This window comes from Macaca thibetana, chromosome Y, assembly GCF_024542745.1.
Source record: "Macaca thibetana thibetana isolate TM-01 chromosome Y, ASM2454274v1, whole genome shotgun sequence".
Taxonomy (NCBI): domain Eukaryota; kingdom Metazoa; phylum Chordata; class Mammalia; order Primates; family Cercopithecidae; genus Macaca; species Macaca thibetana.
The window spans coordinates 293833-314348 of NC_065599.1; positions in this window are offsets into that span (position 1 = coordinate 293833).

The following is a 20516-nucleotide window of genomic DNA, read 5'->3' on the forward strand; positions in this document are numbered from 1 at the left end:
ATAGCTTAGTCCAAGAACTTGGCGAGGGAGCAATCTGCAGCTGAATTGATAATTTGTAAAGACTGCTCAGCTTGGCCAGAACCTGTTAGAATCTGAAGTAAAATCTGAGCCTGGGATGCTGGGCCAGGACCAATCACGGCTAAAGTAATGATTCATATGGTCTGGGCAAATAGTCAAAAAAAGAAAAAAAAAATGTTGCCATCTAGTACCCAACAGAGCCTACTGTGTTTATACCCACACATATACACACACACTTTTCTCTGGAAGCCCATTGAGTATACAAAGAATAACATTTCTATGCTAGCCGTTGTTTTCCCATCTGAGTAAGCCGGAGGTTTATGTGAGTTTTTATCTGAGTGGACTGCAGTTTGTACTATCTGTGTCACTGCAGTCATGTCTTCAGGCACAAACTTCTGTGTTACATCCCTTATTGATGCCTCAGTTAATTTTTTTAAGGGACTTTTATTGGTTCTGCAGATCAAGTTTAATTTATTAGAGAAAAACATTCTTCCAGTCAAAGCCTGAGAAAAGCTACCAGGTTTTCCTATTGTGTATTTTTACTAATAAAAATAAATTTTTGTTGCACTGTTGCAAACAACTACATTGTGGTAAACAAATACAACTATATTGTGGTAAATCACACGTAGTTTGTAAAATTTAGAGGAACCAAGAAGAAAGAAAAAAAAAAGCATATTCCAGATTTTTTTAACAGGAGTACACCAAACTACATTGTTAAAAACTGCAACTAGTTTGAAAGAAAGAGTTATTGACTTAGTCAGACAGGGCCTCACACCAACATAACACAATAAAAAGCCTTAAAAAAAACCCACAAGATTCAGGAATATTTTAAACAAAAGGTTAAGAGTTTGGATTTATTCTTCTATTAGCTTATTCTATTTTGCCATTTGTCCTGCTTTATATTTAGACACATGTTGGCTTTTCTGAAGTTCGGTAGATTTTTATAGTATTAAAAACCTGCACATGAGACAACTGTTAAAGTTCTACAGCTAACTACAAACCTTTTTTTGGGAGAATTAAAACAAGACAATTGTCTGTAAATGACAAAATATCTAGGGTGGTTACAGTAAGAAACATAATTGACAAATTATGTCCCAGCTACTCGGGAGGCTGAGCTAGGAGAGTGGCATGAACCTGAGAGCCGGAGCTTATAGTGAGCCGAGATCGTACCACTGTACTCCAGCCTGGGCAACAGAGCAAGGCTCCATCTCAAAAAAAAAAAAAAATTATTTAACTCTAGGAAAAATATTTATTTCCATGCTTTTCTATAATTGTTTTTACTAAAAACACATTTTATTCTTCTAGCACACCTTGCATTTAAATTTATAAATTTATATTCACTATCCTCAATTACACTCTATAACAGTACCTTTTAACTATTGTTAACTTGATTGTGAATCCTGGTGAGTTTGTTAGTTTGTTTGTTTGCTTGTTTTTCAGACAGAGTTTTTCTCTTGTTGCCCAGGCTGGAGTGCAATGTCTCGGCCTCGTCTCCCTGCAACATCTGCTTCCTGGGTTCAAATGATTCCCCTGCCTGAGCCTCCAGAGTAACTGGGATTATAGGTATATACCAGCATGTCTGGATAATTTGGTACTTTTCTTTTAGTATAGATGGGTTTTCTCCATGTTGCTCAGGCTAGTCACAAACTCCCAACCTCAGGTGATCCACCCGCCTTGGCCTCCAAATCCTTGGCTGGGATTACATGGATGAGCCACCATGCCCTCTACCCTGGTGAGTTTTTTAAATTATGTGCTGGGTGCAGGTAAACTCTAATTTACTCAGCATAGTTAGGAGCATGTTTATTTTTATGTATGCCTTCAGGCCTTACCAATTGCAAATGAGGAAATTTGATAGTTATAAAAGACAAAGAGGCAGTTTATAACCATAAGAAATTTAGAAAACCTAGGATTGGAACTGCACAGTTTAGACCTCCTGTTTGCAACTTGAAAGCAGTTTCATTTTACCAGTACGTTTGAGACTCTATTGTTTTCCAAATTGAATATCAGGTAAACTGAAGAGTATCACAGCCTTCATATCCTGTAGAAAAATTTGATTAATGTACCTACCATTTACTAAGTTAATTAATTAGATATCTTTACTAATATACATAACAGATATACAACCACAGAGAGAAGCAGAAGTTCCAGGAGTTATAAATTTTATTTTACCAATTTTGCAATTGGATTATTGACCTCTAGGGGAGGCCCTTTAAAAACAGGGCTATGAATACAGTTTCCAAGACCTAATAAAAAAGCATAGCTGGAATACTGAGATAGATTTTGAGAGGAACTTATTCACTTCTAATTCCCACACCTACATAAGAAAAATATTTCTCATAAAAGGAGATTTGTGGTGCCTTTTCTGTAACCCTCAAGAAGTCCCTGACCACCAGCTTTTATCCAAGGCAAGATAGAGTGGAGAAAAGTAATTTCGTTGACTGAGAGAAAAAACATTTCCTAGAAAATCAAGATGTATGAGGAGAAAACATAAATGTCTGTTGAATACACCTACAGCATAAATCTCCACTTTTAACACAGCTGAATGCTTTTTAAGAATTTTTTATTAATTTAACTTTAGAGAGGATATGAACAGTGATCCCTATAATTTATTTCAGTGGTTTGCACCACTACCTGTTCACAATCATGTTTAACTTTTCAAGTTTCATTTCACAGAGAGTTGCTTAGTCATTGAGCAGTTACATCAGTGTTTTTGTTGGCACCAGAGGCCATCAGGTTAACTAAAAAAAATAACTGTATTCACATCACACAGTATCGCAGGACTGCTGTTTTCTAAGAAAAGTATCTTGCTAACTGACAATCACCTCCTCAAATATCAAGCTTTGCTGCTAGAAGGATCTGTAGCCCAGTTGAAAGCCTGCCCTCATCTGAACTCAGTGACTTTTTACCTTCAGAATTACTTGGATCCTCTGTATCACAATGACTGTTAGAGCCTGGGACCCATTATTGCTGCTGAACAATCAGGGAAAAACACATTTGTTCTGGTGACCTATGTCACTGGGGTCATTTTTACTTTCACTGGTCTCCACCACAGGCTGGACAAAGTTGGGTATGCTTTTCTTGTTGCCCGGGAAATCCCATTGAAAATGCTCTGGTTTGTCACGTGAGTAGAAATTAGCAGGTGCACCTTGGTGATTCTGCATCTTGTAGGCCTGTAATGTGGCCAGTAGTGCCTCTTTCATTCTCTTATGACTCTCCTGGATTTTCTAGGACTCTTCCTTCCAATTCTTGTTGTAAAAGACTAAAAAATCCATACCAGGAGGCTGTCGACAGTGCTGAGTGGTCCCATGGCCTGCTTTTGTAGTTTTCTTCTGATATTAGGGGATACCTGTGAAATAAACATATATTTTAACATTATCTCTCCATTGATGGATTTAGGAGATAGAGAGGTATGTTTCACTAAAGCTTCTCTCAGACTTTACAAAGAGTCTAAGAGATTTTTATCCGGTTTGTGATTCAACAAGGACAGTTTAGAGTAATTAAGAGGTTTTGTTTTGGTTCTTTGGAAGCCTGCTAACATGCACATAAGAAAGGGTTTTCTTATCCACTTATCCATGGGATCATTGAGACTTCAATTAAGGTTTTCAAAAAGCACTGTTTTGTATGTATTGGAAATAGTAATTCACCTCTTTTTTACTCATTTACCTCCTTAAACTGTGTTTCTTTCCTGACTATAGGATACCAGTTGTTAGTCTTCAAAATTATTTGCTTCCTGTAGTGTTGCCTATTTTTTCAGCAGCAGCAGCAGTTAAAATTAGACTTAAATGACTTGCAGCATTTCTGCGCATTAAACACTTTGTTTAAATTTTGGACAGCCTGTATATGTCTATCGGGGTCATCAGAGAACTTACCTAAGTCCTGCTTTATTGGTTTAATGTTACTGCAATGAGAAGGAAATTTAAATTAGATGCACCAGCAAAATTGTATACCTAGGCTGTAAAAATGCCCACAACATTCCATACAAAAAAAAAAAATGGATAAAAGACATAATAGCTGTGAGAAGAAAAATGATAAATACAATAGATAAAAATTGGAAGTCTTTGTGCCAACAGCCTGATGAGCTGTTAGGGACCAGAGTTAGTCTAAGGGCAATCAGGTTACACTGAGGTGTAGCCTCAATGAGAAACTTGCAGTTTCCCTAGGATCTTTTTTATGTCACATGCAGTTGACAGACTCTGCATGAAAGAAAACTAGATTGAAACAAACAGCACATTTTGAAATGAATGTGAAAGGTTAAAAGTCCACTCTTACCCTCTTGTAAATTATTTGCTTCTCAGCCTGTGCACCAATATATGTTGTAGTCTCACCAATGCACCAAGATTTAAGAGTATACCTTTGTCTGATATTGTGTACACATTTGTGTATTACATCCAAAAAAAGTAAGAAGCTATGGCACAAAGACAAGATTACAACAAAAGAGATAAGTAAAAGAAGAAAGCTCTCTCCCAGTAAAAAGAGAGGCCCAATTGTGTTTCCCACTATGAGTCTGGGTTTCAGGGTTATAATAAAATAGGAAGAGAAATAAATGCACTTAGTGGGCTGTTTTGAAGAACATGTGATTCAGCTTCATGGTCTGGGCCTGAGACTAATTAGAAAGCTTAGCCCAGGAGGCTTGCACAGAAATAATCAGGGACGGAAGTCATAATTTACAGTGGCTGCTCAGCTTATCCCATGACCTATCACAAGCTGATGTGAAAGTTTGGCCCAATAATTTGGCCCAGGCCTAATTAATAACTAAAATAATGATTCATAGAGGCCCAGCTTAAAGTCCAAAAAGAAAAAAAAGTGTCAACCAGACCACACTCTATGTTTCCAAATGAAGAAGAAACTGCTTCCTGAGAACCCACTGATTATAAAAAGGACAAGGATATTTTTATGCCAGGCCTAGTTTTCTGATCTGAGTGAACCAGAAGTTTGTGAAAGATTTTTATATGAATGGATTGAAGGTTCTTCTGCCTGTAAAGACATAGGTGTATCTCTAGGTACAACACCCATGTGTTAGTTATCTTACTGAAGTCTGCAACCTGATTTATTTTTCAAGCTGCTCAATGTGGTATGTGTAAATGATGCACTGACCTCTAGGCTGGGGGTTTTCCAGGAAAAATTTCCTTGCTGTCTCCCTAAGTCAAGCTAGCTTTCTCCACTCAGTAACATGCTAGAGAACCCCCTGAATGTGGCTATTTCAGACTTACAATAGGGAACAAAAACAAGTATAGCAGAAAAAGAGAAAAGACAGCAAAAGAACAGAAACTCTAAAGACCACAATACAGGTCTGTAAAATTCAGGTCCCTGAGGGCACCTGATATCTGCTATCAGTGTGGCAAGACAGAACAATTTAGCAAGAAATGCTGAGACAACAAAAAAAGCCACCTTAACATTGTCCAACTTGTGATGGTAACCACTTAAAGGAATGATGCTTGCAGAGGCATACATCACTAGGTCCAGGACCAGTCTCACAAATGCTCCAACAGGACAAATTGTTCCTGGAAATCAATTCCTAATCTCTAAGAGCTGCCATAATCTTCAAAGGCTGTACTCCTCAGAAGCCTTGAGTAATTCTTGAGGTGGAAAGGAGGAAGGTAGAACTCCTTCTGGAAGCTAGAGCAGGTCTCTTTGTTCTCCTCTCCAGTCTAGGCTTTCTATCCTTCCAGTAAGTGACAATGGTTGATGTGTCAGCAAAGTCCTTTACCCAATATTTTCTCAGCCCATCAGTTATAGTTGGAAAGACCTTCTATTTACTCATGCCAATTTAATCATTCCTGAAAGTCCCACTTTATTACTAGATAGAGATATTCTGGCCTATATAGAAGGCACAATCTTAATGGCTCTGGAACGAACCCTTTGTCTCCCCTTAGTGGAAATCAGTGTTAACTAGGGTAGAGATATTTTGTCCCATATAGAAGCTGCTATCTTAATGGCTCCAGGACAAAATCTTTTTCTCTCCTTAGTGGAAATCAGTATTAACAAAGAGGTGTGGGATGTCCAGAAAAAAATTGCTGAACTACAGCCACTACATTAATCCATATTTCCCTTAAGGATCTCACTATTCTTTCTAGCCAGAGGCAGTCATTTCCCAAAGCCAGAAGTTAGAAAAGTTCTAGAAGACATTATAAATAAGATATAGGAGAAAGGCCTGCTAAGACCCTGCATCAGTTTTTAAAAAACTGCAAATATTAGGAATAGAGAGACCTCATGAGGAATGGAGGCTAATTAAGAACACTGTCTCCCTACTGAGATAGTTTTTCCAGTCTATCTGGTTATTCTTAATTCTTGTACTTTGCTAACTCAAATTCCCAAGGGAACTGAATGGCTTACAGTTTTAGACCTGAAGGGTGCCTTTTTTTGTTTTTATCATTTCATTCTTGCTTCCAATACCTGTTTGTCTTTGAGGATCTGTCCAAACAGGATACACAGTTAACATGGAAAGTATTGCCACAGGGGTTTAAGTAAGCTTCCACCTGGTTTTAGTAGGCATTATCAAGACACCTCTCTCAGTTCTGTCATCCTCAGGTTAAAATTTTACAATACGACATTCTCCTCTGTGCCACTAATGAGGCTTCTCGATTTTCTAGCAAGCAGAGGTTATGAAGTACCACTGTCTAAGGCTCAACTTCGACAGACCTCAGTGAAGTACTTAGGCCTGATCCTAGCTGAAGAAACCAGAACATTAGTCAAGGAGAGGATTTAGGCCACTTCCTCTTTTTATTTTCCCCCACCTCTAAAACTAAGAGGATTTGGGGGCATTAATGATGTTTGCAGATTGTGGATACTCATGTATGGTAAACTAGGTAACCCTTTATATTGCCTTATAAAATAAACTCAAGCAGCTATGGCTCACTTTCCAATCTGGGCACTTGAAGTTCAAAATACCTTTAACCAGCTAAAACAAGCTTTACTTAAAGCACCTTCCCTCTGTCTTCCCATAAAGTAGACATTTAAATTTTATGCTTCAGAAAAGAAACGAATGGCTTTGAGAGTTTCAACTCAGGCCCATGGTCCAGACAAGCAGTCAGTAAGTTACCTAACCCAGGACCTCAACTTTCTGCCTGAAGACTAAACAGACTGTCTCCCAGCAGTTGCAACATTGGACATGCTAGTGTTGGAAGCCACAAAGTTGACCATGGGGAATAATTTAACTGTTCACACCCTGCATAATGTAGAACTGCTATCCTCTAAAGAAAGTTTCTGGAAAACAGACAACCTTTTCCTAAAATATCAAGCTTTGCTGCTGAAAAATTTGCAGTTTGGTTAACAATCTGAATTTGCCTGAACCCAGGAAATTTCTTCCCAGAAATAAATGAAGAACCTGAACATGATTGTAAACACAGTAGTGAAAACTTACATAGCCAGAGAGGACCTCAAAGAAACGACCTTAGGAAATGTGGAATGTGTTCTCTTTACATACAGGAGCTCTTTCATAAAACAAGAAACACCAAAGGCAGGGTATGCGGTAGTCCCTTTGAATGACATTACTGAGAATGTGCCTCTCTTACCAGGTACAAGAGCTCAAATCATTGAGTTACTTGCCTTCATGAGAACACGCAAAGCAAAAAAAAAAAAAAAAAAAAAGAAATATTTATAACATTTATACTGGTTTTAAATATACTTTTCAGATCATCTATGACCATTCCATTTTGTGGAAAGAAATAAAAGTTCTGACAGTCACTCATTAAATATCACCAGGATATACATAGATTTTTCTCCAGTTTTTCTTTTGTGGAATCTAGCAGTACTAGATTGCATGACACCAGTAGGGGACTGATAAAACAGCCATGGAAAATAGGTTGAAAAAACCAGAGAGTCAAGTAAACAAAAAGAACAAAAAAAATTGCAGTATAATGGAAGTCCCTCTAATCTTAGAAAGCTTCATTAGAGAAATAAAACCTCAGTATTCCCACTGCAATGATAGAATGGACCACTTTTAAAAGATATATATTTTCAGCCCTCTAAATATTAATAATTGCATTATGAGTCTCCAATCAGTGAAATGTACTTAATGTCCTCCACCATGTTTTTGACTTAAAAAAAAAAAAAAAAAAAAAAAAAAAAACTATTGAAAAGGTCAAACAGATTCTTAATACATTTGAAACCAGCTTTAAAAATAATCTTCTCAGGCCAGGCACAGTGGCTCCTGCCTGTAATCCCAGGAATTTGGGAAGCTAAGGCGGACAGATCACAAGGGCAGGAGACTGAGACCATACTGGCTAACATGGTGAAACCCCATGTCTATTAAAAATACAAAAAAAAAAAAAAAAGTTAGTTGGACATGGTAGTATGTGCCTGTCATCCCAGTTATTTGGGAGGCTGAGGCAGGTGAATAGCTTGAACTCAGAAGGCAGGAGTTGCAGTGAGCCCAGTTCACACCACTGCACTCCAGCCTGGCTGACAGAGCATCTCAAAAATATCATCACTCCATCTCAAAAATAACAATAATTGCAAAAGACAGTTTCTATTCCTGAAGTTCAATATATGAAAAGCTATCTACAGAAAGATTGATAGATGAACTCATTTATATGCCAAATAAAGGCAGCATTCAGTACCTTCTGGTATGCATTAAAAATCCATAAAATATTCCAGACTTGTGGTGAGTAAAGAATGTCACTTGTTAACAGGCGCAGGATTTTCATGTTTTTTGGACCCCAAGAAGAAAAAGTCTGCTCAACTCATAGGTATTTGAAAGTAAACCCCATAGATGTGCTTGGCTCTAAGAGTTCTTTTATATTTATTTATTTATTTATGATTATTATTATTATACTTTAAGTTCTAGGGTACATGTGCATAATGTACAGGTTTGTTACATATGTATACTTGTGCCATGTTGCTGTGCTGCACCCATCAACTCGTCAGCACCCATCAACTCGTCATTTACATCAGGTATAACTCCCAATGCAACCCCTCCCCCTGCCCCCTCCCCATGATAGGCCCCGGTGTGTGATGTCCCCCTTCCCGAGTCCAAGTGATCTCATTGTTCAGTTCCCACCTATGAGTGAGAACATGCGGTGTTTGGTTTTCTGTTCTTGTGATAGTTTGCTAAGAATGATGGTTTCCAGCTGCATCCATGTCCCTACAAAGGACACAAACTCATCCTTTTTGATGGCTGCATAGTATTCCATGGTGTATATGTGCCACATTTTCTTAATCCAGTCTGTCACTGATGGACATTTGGGTTGATTCCAAGTCTTTGCTATTGTGAATAGTGCCGCAATAAACATACGTGTGCATGTGTCTTTATAGCAGCATGATTTTTTTTTTTTTTTTTTTTTTTTTTTGAGACGGAGTCTCGCTCTGTCGCCCAGGCTGGAGTGCAGTGGCGCGATCTCGGCTCACTGCAAGCTCCGCCTCCCGGGTTCACGCCATTCTTCTGCCTCAGCCTCCCGAGTAGCTGGGACTACAGGCGCCCACAACCGCGCCCGGCTAATTTTTTGTATTTTTAGTAGAGACGGGGTTTCACCATGGTCTCGATCTCCTGACCTTGTGATCCGCCCGCCTCGGCCTCCCAAAGTGCTGGGATTACAGGCGTGAGCCACCGCGCCCGGCCAGCAGCATGATTTATAATCCTTTGGGTATGTACCCAGTAATGGGATGGCTGGGTCATATGGTACCTCTAGTTCTAGATCCTTGAGGAATCGCCATAGTGTTTTCCATAATGGTTGAACTAGTTTACAATCCCACCAACAGTGTAAAAGTGTTCCTGTTTCTCCACATCCTCTCCAGCACCTGTTGTTTCCTGACTTTTGAATGATCGCCATTCTAACTGGTGTGAGATGGTATCTCATTGTGGTTTTGATTTGCATTTCTCTGATGGCCAGTGATGATGAGCATTTTTTCATGTGTCTGTTGGCTGTATGAATGTCTTCTTTTGAGAAATGTCTGTTCATATCCTTTGCCCACTTTTTGATGGGGTTGTTTGTTTTTTTCTTGTAAATTTGTTTGAGTTCTTTGTAGGTTCTGGATATTAGCCCTTTGTCAGATGAGTAGATTGCAAAAATTTTCTCCCATTCTGTAGGTTGCCTGTTCACTCTGATGGTAGTTTCTTTTGCTGTGCGGAAGCTCTTTAGTTTAATTAGATCCCATTTGTCAATTTTGGCTGTTGCTGCTGTTGCTTTTGGTATTTTAGACATGAAGTCTTTGCCCATGCCTATGTCCTGAATGGTACTACCTAGGTTTTCCTCTAGGGTTTTTATGGTATTAGGTCTAACATTTAAGTCTCTAATCCATCTTGAATTAATTTTCATATAAGGAGTAAGGAAAGAATCCAGTTTCAGCTTTCTACTTATGGCTAGCAATTTTCCCAGCACCATTTATTAAATAGGAAATCCTTTCCCCATTTCTTGTTTGTGTCAGGTTTGTCAAAGATCAGATGGCTGTAGATGTGTGGTATTATTTCTGAGGACTCTGTTCTGTTCCATTGGTCTATATCTCTGTTTTGGTACCAGTACCATGCTGTTTTGGTTACTGTAGCCTTGTAGTATAGTTTGAAGTCAGGTAGTGTGATGCCTTCAGCTTTGTTCTTTTGACTTAGGATTGTCTTGGAGATGTGGGCTCTTTTTTGGTTCCATATGAACTTTAAAGCAGTTTTTTCCAATTCTGTGAAGAAACTCATTGGTAGCTTGATGGGGATGACATTGAATCTATAAATTACCTTGGGCAGTATGGCCATTTTCACGATATTGATTCTTCCTATCCATGAACATGGTATGTTCTTCCATTTATTGTGTCCTCTTTTATTTCACTGAACAGTGGTTTGTAGTTCTCCTTGAAGAGGTCCTTTACATCCCTTGTAAGCTGGATTCCTAAGTATTTTATTCTCTTTGAAGCAATTGTGAATGGAAGTTCATTCATGATTTGGCTCTCTGTTTGTCTGTTATTTGTGTATAAGAATGCTTGTGATTTTTGCACATTGATTTTGTGTCCTGAGACTTTGCTGAAGTTGCTTATCAGCTTCAGGAGATTTTGGGCTGAGACGATGCGGTTTTCTAAATATACAATCATGTCATCTGCAAAGAGGGACAATTTGACTTCTTCTTTTCCTAACTGAATACCCTTGATTTCTTTCTCTTGCCTGATTGCCCTAGCCAGAACTTCCAACACTATGTTGAATAGGAGTGGTGAGAGAGGGCATCCCTGTCTTGTGCCAGTTTTCAAAGGAAATATTTCCAGTTTTTGACCATTCAGTATGATATTGGCTGTGGGTTTGTCATAAATAGCTCTTATTATTTTGAGATACGTTCCATCAATACCGAATTTATTGAGAATTTTTAGCATGAAGGGCTGTTGAATTTTGTCAAAAGCCTTTTCTGCATCTATTGAGATAATCATGTGGTTCTTGTCTTTGGTTCTGTTTATATGCTGAATTATGTTTACAATTGCTTCAAAGAGAATAAAATACCTAGGAATCCAACTTACAAGGGATATAAAGGACCTCTTCAAGGAGAACTACAAACCACTGCTCAGTGAAATAAAAGAGGACACAAACAAATGGAAGAACATACCATGCTCATGGATAGGAAGAATCAATATCGTGAAAATGGCCATACTGCCCAAGGTTATTTATAGATTCAATGCCATCCCCATCAAGCTACCAATGACTTTCTTCACAGAATTGGAAAAAACTGCTTTAAAGTTCATATGGAACCAAAAAAGAGCCCACATCTCCAAGACAATCCTAAGTCAAAAGAACAAAGCTGGAGGTATCACACTACCTGACTTCAAACTATACTACAAGGCTACAGTAACCAAAACAGCATGGTACTGGTACCAAAACAGAGATATAGACAAATGGAACAGAACAGAGTCCTCAGAAATAATACCACACATCTACAGCCATCTGATCTTTGACAAACCTGACACAAACAAGAAATGGGGAAAGGATTTCCTATTTAATAAATGGTGCTGGGAAAATTGCTAGCCATAAGTAGAAAGCTGAAACTGGATCCTTTCCTTACTCCTTATACGAAGATTAATTCAAGATGGATTAGAGATTTAAATGTTAGACCTAATACCATAAAAACCCTAGAGGAAAACCTAGGTAGTACCATTCAGGACATAGGCATGGGCAAAGACTTCATGTCTAAAACACCAAAAGCAACGGCAGCAAAAGCCAAAATTGACAAATGGGATCTAATTAAACTAAAGAGCTTCTGCACAGCAAAAGAAACTACCATCAGAGTGAACAGGCAACCTACAGAATGGGAGAAAATTTTTGCAATCTACTCATCAAAGGGCTAATATCCAGAACCTACAAAGAACTCAAACAAATTTACAAGAAAAAAACAAACAACCCCATCAAAAAGTGGGCAAAGGATATGAACAGACATTTCTCAAAAGAAGACATTCATACAGCCAACAGACACATGAAAAAATGCTCATCATCACTGGCCATCAGAGAAATGCAAATCAAAACCACAATGAGATACCATCTCACACCAGTTAGAATGGCGATCATTCAAAAGTCAGGAAACAACAGGTGCTGGAGAGGATGTGGAGAAACAGGAACACTTTTACACTGTTGGTGGGATTGTAAACTAGTTCAACCATTATGGAAAACAGTATGGCGATTCCTCAAGGATCTAGAACTAGAGGTACCATATGACCCAGCCATCCCATTACTGGGTACATACCCAAAGGATTATACATCATGCTGCTATAAAGACACATGCACACGTATGTTTACTGTGGCACTATTCACAATAGCAAAGACTTGGAATCAACCCAAATGTCCATCAGTGACAGACTGGATTAAGAAAATGTGGCACATATACACCATGGAATACTATGCAGCCATAAAAAGGATGAGTTTGTGTCCTTTGTAGGGACATGGATGCAGCTGGAAACCATCATTCTTAGCAAACTATCACAAGAACAGAAAACCAAACACCGCATGTTCTCACTCATAGGTGGGAACTGAACAATGAGATCACTTGGACTCGGGAAGGGGGACATCACACACCGGGGCCTATCATGGGGAGGGGGCAGGGGGAAGGGGTTGCATTGGGAGTTATACCTGATGTAAATGACGAGTTGATGGGTGCAGCACAGCAACATGGCACAAGTATACATATGTAACAAACCTGCACGTTTATGCACATGTACCCTAGAACTTAAAGTATAATAATAATAAAAAAATAAAAATAAAAAAATAAATTAAAAAAAAAAAAAAAAAGCCAGTAGGGCCACCTATCATAAACCCCTTAAGAAGAAAAAAAAAAAAAAAAAAAAGAAGTAAGTTGTTTGGTAAATAAATTTTAGCCTTCCATTTGGCCTAGTTTTTTTTTTTTTTTTTTTTTGGAGACGGAGTTTCGCTCTGTAGCCCAGGCTGGAGTGCAGTGGCCGGATCTCACTGCAAGCTCCGCCTCCCGGGTTTATGCCATTCTCCTGCCTCAGCCTCCCGAGTAGCTGGGACTACAGGCGCCCGCCACCGCGCCCGGCTAGTTTTTTTGTATTTTTTAGTAGAGACGGGGTTTCACCGTGTTAGCCAGGATGGTCTCGATCTCCTGACCTCGTGATCCGCCCGTCTCAGCCTCCCAAAGTGCTGGGATTACAGGCTTGAGCCACCGCGCCCGGCCCCATTTGGCCTAGTTTTATAAAGTGCAGCCAAGAATAATTACCTTTACATGTTTTTTTTTTTTTTTTTTTTCAATTGCCTTTTACGGAACTCTGTTCTGCAAGGAATCTCAGGAAGTTTTAACGCTGAGACCAGCCATGAGTTTGTACCCTTAAATACCTGAGTTGGGTAAACTCTTCTCTTACTGATCTTACTGAATTACCAAAAGCATGGTGTTCTTGGGCCTTTGAGAAAGTGATATTCTTTACCAACCTCAGAACCCTGTATGGGAACCTGTGTAAACAAGGTTTGAAGCCATTTTTTTTTTCCGTAAGGTAGTTATATTGTTTACTGAAGTCAAGATTTATTATTTTATTTTATTTTTTTTAGATGAAGTCTCGTTCTTGTCACCCATGCTGGAGTGCAATGGTGCGATCTCAGCTCATTGACTCCAACCTCTGCCTCCCAGCTTCAAGTGATTCTCCTGCCTCAGTCTCCTGAGTAGCTGGGATTACACATGCCTGCCACCATGCCTAGATAATTTTTTTTTTTCTGCATTTTTAGTAGAGATAGGGTTTCACCATGTTGGTCAGGCTGGTTTCGAACTTCTGGCCTCAGGCAATCCCCCCACCTTGGCCTCCCAAAGTTCTGAGATTACAGACTTGAGACACCTTACCTAGCCTCAAGCTTTATTCTTTAAAGGGAAACACACCCTTTCAGTCAAAGCCTCAGTAAAACAACTAGTTTTTTCCAGTTGTGTTTTGTTAAAACAAATATAAATTTTTTTGCACTGATGCAAACTACTATATTGCTGTAAGTTAAGAAAAGTCAAAATTAGTTACCAAATATTAGAGAAAGCAGGGAGGAACAAAATATTTTTATATTATTTACCATAGTTTATTTTACTCAGTTGTTGAACGCTGGTTGCTTGCACCAAAGAAAGTTTCCTTAACTCTGAAAAACAAAATATACTGAAATATTTAACGTCAATGTTGCAAAAATGTCTTAAGGTTTTTTTAGTCCATTACTTAAGCTTTTCATGAGTTTTGTGTATATCTAATTAGAAATCTGCATTTGAGGGCAGCTGTTAAAGTCCTACAGCTAATTATAAACCATTTTTAGAAGAGGATTAAAACATAACAATTTTCTGTAAATGACAGAATGCCTGTGTTGGTTACCAACACTCATTGACCAAAAAATGGGCTATTTTTTGGTTTACAATGGCTAAACATAATAATTTTGATTAAGCGTGACAGCCCGTATTCAGACATTGGAACCTTTGACACCCCACATGGCTATAAAACTTATGTTAATGTTACTGACTAAAATATAACCAGAAGAAAATTAAAATTAGCTTGGCAACCACAAGTATTTAAACAACTTTAATGCACGCGGTTGTTAAAAACTTTTAAAAATACATGATAAAAACACGTTTGAAACAGGGGCCCTTTGTAGCATTTAGAATCGAGGACTCAGAAAGGACAACTCTGTAACGAAAATTTGATTTTGAAATGCCTACCAAATATGTAAGAAACTTAAAACACTGTTATAAAATATGAAGATTTCCAAAAGTCATATGTTTTGCGAAAATAAGTTAAAAAATTTGAAATGACAAAAAACCTACTGTTGTTAGACATTATATTACAGGAAAATCTTGTTCTAGAGTGGAAACAGATTTTATTGTTGCATTACTCCACTGTTAAAATTTACCACCCTTTTTTTTTTTTTTTTTTTTTTGAGGCAGAGTCTCGATCTGTCGCCCAGGCTGGAGTGCAGTGGCGCGAGCTCGGCTCGCTGCAAGCTCCGCCTCCCGGGTTCACGCCATTCTCCTGCCTCAGCCTCCTCAGTAGCTGGGACTACAGTCACCCGCCACCACGCCCGGCTAATTTTTTGTACTTTTTTGTTGTTGTTGTTTAGCAGAGACGGTGTTTCACCGTGTTAGCCAGGAAGGTCTCGATCTCCTGACCTCGTGATCCGCCCGTCTCGGCCTCCCAAAGTGCTAGGATTACATGCGTGAGCCACCGCGCCCGGCCAATTTACCGCTATTTTTAAATTAAACCTTATAGACAATTTTATCTTAATCAGTTTAACAATGAGGTGGTTTTCATAAACTTCATAAAATCCTTTAACAACTCTTTATAAATTATGCTAAAGAGCAGATTAGCCTCTCAAGAAAACCGTGCTGCACTTTTATTTCAATGCTTCATTTATAGAGTAACCATATAATATCCTTTCGTATTAAACGTGTTCACACAGCATTTTCTTTTGCAAGATTAATATGTACAGTTGTTTTTTCAGTCTGCTTAAATCTTTAGCTTTATAAAATTTGGTTTAAGAGAAGTATTTATCTCTAAGATAAATGAGCATTTATATGCCATTTTATAATTTTTACTAAAAACATATTTTACTGTTCTTATACACCTTACATATAAATTTAATTTTAGTAGTCTCAATCACATTTATAATGGTAACATTTTGCATTTTTTAACTTAAACGTAAAACATGGTAAATTGTATTAATTGTGTGCTAAGCGCAGATAAAGGCTGACTCTCAGTATACTTAGAGATGCAGTTATTTTATATATCCCCAGGCTACATCAGTAGTGAAGCAGGCAAGTCTATAGTTTTTAAAGGAAAAAGAATAGTTCACAACCTTAAAACAATTAGGAAACTTACATTTTACATGCAAAATATAGTCCACCTATTAACATTTGGAAGATATTTGCATTTTATCAATAATCTTGGAGGCTTTTTTTCTTTTTTCTTTTTAAACAGAACCTTGCTGTGTTGCCTGGCTGGAATGCAGTGTCATGATCTCAGCTCATTGCACTGCCTCAGCCTCCCTGGAATTACAGAAGCCCACCACCATGCTTGGCTAATTTTTGTATTTTTAGTAGAGACAGGGTTTCACCACCTCAGCCAGGCTAGACTTCAACTCCTGACCTCGTGATCCATCTGCCTCAGCCTCCTGAAGTTCTGTGATTACAGGTGTGAGCCACCGGGCCTGGCAGAGGGTGCTTTATTTTAAAAAATTAAAGTTATAAGAATTGAAAGCTACCACAGCTTTTATTTTTCCTTTTTATAATATTTTGGTCAAGTGGCTATCTTTTCTTAAGCTAATGAATTAGGGATCTTTTAATGAAAATAATGCATACATAATCACACAAACCAACAGAAAATACAGTAGTTATATAATTTTTTGATTTCCATTTTTCTCATCAAGATTATTTGCCTGTGGAGGGGTGTTTGTGTGTGTGTGTGTGTGTGTGTGTGTGTGTGTGTGTGTGTTTGTTTTGAGATGGAGTCTTGCTCTGTCACCCTGGCTGGAGTTCAATGGCAGACTCTTGGCTGACTGCAACCTCCACCTCCCGGACTCTGATTTTCCCGCCTTAGCCTCCCTAGTAGCTGAGACTACAGGCACACACCCAGATACTTTTTGTATTTTTGGTACAGATGGGGTTTCACTGTGTTGCCAGGCTGGTCTTGAACTCCTAACCTCAGGTTATCTGCTTGCCTTGGGATCCCAACGTGCTGGGGATGAGGCCTTTTAAGGACAAGGTTAGTAACACTGTTATCAGGGCCTAATAAACAAGCATAGCTTTAAGACAAACACAGATTATGAGAGGGGCTTATTCACCTCTAATTTCAACAGTTCCATAATAAAAACAGAAATCTCTTTTAAAGTGAGATTTGTGATGCTATTACTGTTTTCCCAAAGAGTCCCCAGCCACGAAAAGTTATACTTGGCTGTTACATGCATGGAACAATAGTGGCAAGACAGAGTGGAAAAAAGTAATTTACTCAGCTGGGAAAATAACCTCTTCCAGAAAAACAAGATGCATAAAGAGATAAATATAAATGCCTTTAAAACATACCTATAGCCTTTATATACCATACCCAAGCCTTTAAAACATACCCATAGCATGGGTATTCACTTTTAGTTTAGCAGAGAACTCTTTAAGAATACCTTATTTTATTAATCAAAACTTTACAGAGAATATATACAGTGATCCTTATAATTTATTTTACCTATTTTTACTACTTCCTGTTCTCAATCATGTTCAAGTTCTTCAGTTTTCTCTGAAAGAAAGTGGCTGTGCTCAGGCATGACTATGTATTCAACTGGACTGCATGTCCCCTCTAGCAGAAAAGCTTTCCCAGAGAGGTTTCTCCTTAGAGGATAGAAGACCTGCATTACTGAGTGGGGTGCACACACTTGAGTTCTTCCTGTGATTAACCTAGTGAGGACCAGCAAAGCCACTGCTGCATATTCTAAGTCAGGCTGTCCAATTTTTAGTCACCAAGCTACATTTTTGGCTTGGATAACACACTGGCTGTTTTGCTAGAGCTCTGACCTCAAATAAAACTTTCAGAGCTTTTTTCCCCTTTCTTAAACAGAAAGATAAAATGCTTTACTTATGAGAAGACTGAGGGCCTGTGTTTTAAAAAGACTTGCTTTAACTGGTTAAAAGCTTTGAGTTTTATGCTTCCAAGTGAGCGAGTAAATTTTAGCTGCCTGTGTTCCTACTATGAGGTGGTATAATGAATGAGTTATTTCACTATACCAAGGTACCCACAATCTACAAAATTCAGTAATTCCTACAACTCCCTTTAACTCTTAAAGGAAATAGGCGGCCAGGGGCAGTGGTTCGGCACTTTGGGAGGCCGAGCACTTTGGGAGGCAAAACAGTCCAGCACTTTGGGAGGCCGAGGTGAGCAGATACTGATGTGAAGAGATTGAGACCCTCCCGGCCAACATAGTGAAAACCTGTCCCTATTAAAAATACAAAAATATTAGCTAGGCCTGCTGGCTCATGTCTGCAGTCTCAGCTACTCAGGAGGCTAAGACAAAAGAATTGCTTTAACCAGGCAGGCGGAATTGCAGTGAGCTGAGTTCAAGCCATTGTACTCCAGCCCAGCAATAGGGCAAGACTCCAACTCAATAAATAAATAAATAAATAAATAAATAAATAAATAAATAAATAAAATAACTTCTTCTCTCACCTGTTGCTTTAGTTTCTTTGGATACAACCAGACTAATTACTTTACTGAGGTCTGACAGAACTGAGTTTTCAATTTTGAGATCTTATATTTCTTTTTATTTAAAAAATTAAGAAGAGCTTCAGTGCATTATTAAGAAGCCCATCCTGGTATTTTGTCTTACGCCCAAGAAGATTAAGGAATTCAGGCACATAAGTGGGGCTGGAGCAAAAGTTTAACACGACAGAAGAAAGCTCTTCAATAGCAAAGAGGGGAGCCTGAATCCATCAAATCATATGAGGCTGGGCTCCAGGGTCTTTATGAACTAAGAAAGGGAAGGAACGTCCTTATCCTGTAGGCTGTGTTGGCGAATGTGTGACTCACCTTGGCTTGCGGATCTGACTTGAGATAAAACAGAAAACTTTCCCCAAAATGTTGGTCCAGTACCAATCAGGGCTGATATGATAATTAATGGATGCTGTTCAGCTTGGCATAAAATCTACACAGAGCTACAATGAAAACTTGGCCCATGACTTTAAACCAGTACAAATCAAGGGGTGAAATACTTAATAGAGGACAAATCACAATTAAAAAACAAACAAACAAACAAACAACAACAACAACAAGAAAAACTGACTGCCCGGAAACCACTGGATCCCACTGTGTTAATGTCCACAAACAAGAAGAAAATTTTTTATGGAGTCCATTGATTATGCAAAAGTCAAAGTCATTTTTATATCAGGCCTCATTCCCTTATATGTGTGGCGAGAGTTTCTGCAAGTTTTTATTTAAGTGGGCTAAAGATTCTCCTATCTTTGGAGCCATGGGCATATCTCCAAGAATTTTTATTGTTGCCTACAGCTTATTTTTCAAGACTAGTTTTATGTTTTTTTGAAAATAAGGCACTGACTCATTGGTTGGGATTTTCCAGGAAACTTTCTTTTGCTGTTTATCTAGGGAAAACTAGCTAAATTCCTTCACTGTGTGAGTAGGTAATGCCTGGATTGGAGAGGAGAACAAAACAATCATTGTAATGTTTAGAAGAAAGTTTTCTTTTTTTATTCTCTAGCCTCCCAAATTACTTGGGACTCCTAAATAGTAATGGTAGTTAGAGCCAATGAAGCTGGAAAATTGACAACCAGAACAGATGAGTTCTGCTTCATCATCTGAAGATTGGTCTTGGACATGGTGACCTATGTCTCTAAACAAAGGTTGTATTTCATGGTCTTGATCAAAAGTTGCACAGGGTTAAGACAGCTTCTTCTGAATGCCTGGGCAAGCCTTTGTGAAGTGTTCCAGCTTGCCACACCAGTAGCAGTTAGCAAGTGTATTTGGGGATTACAGATCTTATAGGACTATAAAGTGGCCACTAATGCCTGTTTTATTCTCTTGTGCCTCTACTCATTTTCGTGGGCCGCCTTCTGCTGTTTCTTGTTGTGGCCTACCAAGGAAGGAAACCCAAAAAGTTTTCCATCATGTTATTTGATTCTACAGACTGCTTTTATAGTTTTCCTCTAAAATTAACAGCTGCTTAATAAATAACCTTGCCTTTTAAGATTATCTGTGTCTCAGTTGAATTAGAGAAGTAGAAAGAGGTGTTTCACTAAAGTTTTCTCAACCTTTCCAAAAAGGATGATAAAATTTATCTTGCCTCTGATTCAACAAAAAAGTTTTAGAGTAATTAAAATGTTTATTTTTTTGCAAGTTTTTTAATATGCACATTAAAAGTGTTTCACTTACCTTAGGACTACTAGGGCTCCAATTGAGATTTGCAAAAAGCATTGTTTCTCTTCCAATTGGAGATGGGGTTTCAGTTTCTATTTTACTATTTTATTTACTTTTGACTGTTTTTTCTTTAATTTGACTGACTACAGAATACCTGGTGTTCATTTCCAAATCTCTCTCCTGCCTTTAGCACTGCCTGTTTCTTGACAACAGTTAGTATAGACATTAAAAGG